The sequence below is a fragment of the Gekko japonicus genome, unplaced genomic scaffold, assembly GCF_001447785.1.
Source record: "Gekko japonicus isolate JY-2015 unplaced genomic scaffold, Gekko_japonicus_V1.1 scaffold227, whole genome shotgun sequence".
Taxonomy (NCBI): domain Eukaryota; kingdom Metazoa; phylum Chordata; class Lepidosauria; order Squamata; family Gekkonidae; genus Gekko; species Gekko japonicus.
Window position 1 is genome coordinate 884,737 of NW_015164189.1, and position 2,768 is coordinate 887,504.

A 2,768-nucleotide genomic window follows, 5' to 3' on the forward strand; every position below is an offset into this window, starting at 1 on the left:
GTTTAAAATGGCTTTGAGTGTCTTGTTCTGTGAATCAGTCCATATGCACTGTATATTCTGATTTTTTAAAAAAAAATTGTGGGATTCCAGATACCTGGCATTCCTGTGTATTTATGAAATTTGTTTTCAGTTTCACTTTTGGCAGGTTCCACAATTTCCTCAGGATATTGCTCATATTGTTCTGGCAAGCTGTTCTTGAAAAAGAGCAGTTTCTGTCAGAGCTCTCTCAGCCCCACCTACCTCACAGGGTGTCTGTTGTGGGGAGACTAACCTTTAAGACTAAGACTGAGTGGTGGGTGTGGCCTTATGACACACTTCCTGTGATGTCAGGGGGTATGGCCTTATGACACACTTCTGGTGATGTCAGGGGGTGTGGCATATGCTAATGAGTTATGCTAATGAGTTCCCCTAGCTCTTTTTCTACGAAACGACCCCTGTATTCAACAAATGATTAAAATGTGGAATTCACTGCCAAAAGATGTAGTGATGAAAACAAACTATAGATAGATTTAAAAGGGCATTAGATAAATTCACTGAGGAGAGGTCCGTCAGTGCCTACTAGCTACTGAAGAGACTAAATGGAACCTCCATGGCCAGAAGCAGTAAACCTTTGGATACCCGTGCTAGGAAGGAAGCAGTATTAGAGGAAGGCCTTGGCTTCTATCCCGTTAATAGCCCTCCAGAGGAACTGGTTGGCTACTTTGTGAGGCAGGATGCTGGACTAGAGGGACTACTGGCTCTGATCCAGCAGGGCTCTTCTTACGTTCTTACACACACTGCCAAGAACTGGAGTGAACATTCTAGAGCAGGGGTGTCGAACTCATTTGTTATGGGGGCCAGATCTGACATAAATGAGACCTTCTTGGGCCGGGCCATGTGTGTCATAAAAGGTAATGCCAGGTAGCGGAGATATAAACTTTATAAAGGACACAAACACAAAGGTTTTTTTACTTAAAATAAAAACATGCTTAAAACATGAGCACTCTTACAATATTTTCTTTATTTAACAGTGTCTGATAACTGACACTCCTTGCTCTGGATTATTGCATCAAAATTTCTGTGCTGTGGCAATCTTGAGTATGCTGGTTCAGGTGTGTACCTGTAAGCTGCAAACCTATGATGATGCAGCAACAGAAGAAGTGAAAGAAGAATTGGAAGACAAATTCGCTAGAATCAGTTCTGCTTAATTTCTGGGAGGGAACTACTTTCTCTCATACAAGGGAGATTTTATCTCTTTAATGTTAATAACACCTAAAACATTGTTGGTGCAAGTTTGGAAAACTGAAAAAATCCTGACTGTTAAACAAAGGTTTACAAAGTTATGGGGTATTATTGCTATGGACAAGTTAGCAACACAATTGTTTAGAGTCTTCTGCTAGTAGCTGTTTCAATATATGGGGGGAAAGGGGGAGGAAAATAAATAAATAAATATCAGAATCAGACTTGCCAATGTTGTTTTGGCTGTCTGGTAGAAAAATCCACAAATCCCGAAGGGACTAATGGGTGGAGACGCAGGTTAATCAGGGAAAATGCTAGTTACAGGCAATCTAGCTGGTTAATCGGAGTACTGTAAGAGAGAAAAGTTTAGCTCAGGGGTGGAGCATGGGATTTGTCACCCTGCTCTAAAAGTCAGCCAAAAGAAAACTGGCCATTGTTGTTCTGGTTACCTGGTAGATAAATCCACAAATGCTTGAGGGGACTACTAATCTGTGGAGGTCCAGTTTAATCAAGAAGAAGAAGAAGAAGAGATTGGATTTATACCCCATGGCACTTCACTCAGAGTCTCAGAGCGTCTTACAAACTCCTTTCCCTTCCCCTCCCCACAACAGACACCCTGTGAGCAATGCTCCCTCTTAGCTGTGGAGTCTTGTGAGCAAAAATTCTACTTTGTGAACTACTGGCATTAGAGTTGTGAGCGAGCGATTTGGCTGCTGCATAAATTACCGTATTTTTCGGACCATAAGACGCACTTTTTCTTCCCAAAAAAGTGGGAGAAAAAGTGAGTGCGTCTTATGGAGCGAAGGCCTCGCTCGCCGGGAGCAGAGGCAGGCAGGCTGGCTGGCTGCTCGCTCCCCTGGGCGGGCGGGCGCTCCACCTGCTTCTCCTGGGTTGGAGGCGCCTCCTCCTCCTTCTCCCTGCAGGAGGAGCAGGCAAGGTGGGCTGTGCTCGCCCCCGGGGGCGGCCAAGGGCAGCGCCGGAGGGGTAGGGGCAGGGCGCTGTTCCTGCCGGAGCAAGGTAAGGTCCCATCCCCAAGCTCCCCAGCAGAGCGCCAAGGTGCTCCGCGGGGAAAACTCCCCCCTCCCCCGATCTCGGGCCAGCAAAGCTGCTTCAGCAGCCTTGCTGGGCCCGGAGAGCCCAGCCCAAAGCTCCCCCCCACCTCCCAAGCCCCCGGTAGCCGGTGGCAAGGCTGCAGGGGGCTTGGACCTCAGAGATCCAAGCCCTGTGCAGCCTTCTCTCTCCCCCCCGCCTCCCCAGCCCCCGGTAGCCGGTGGCAAGGCTGCACGGGGCTTGGACCTCAGAGATCCAAGCCCTGTGCAGCCTTCTCTCTCCCCCCCGCCTCCCCAGCCCCCGGTAGCCGGTGGCAAGGCTGCACGGGGCTTGGACCTCAGAGATCCAAGCCCTGTGCAGTCTTCTCTCCCCCCCCCGCCTCCCCAGCCCCCGGGAGCCGGTGGCAATGCTGCACGGGGCTTGGACCTCAGAGATCCAAGCCCTGTGCAGCCTTCTCCCCCCCCCCCCCCCCCCCCACCCCCCGGGGCCCGGGGGCAATG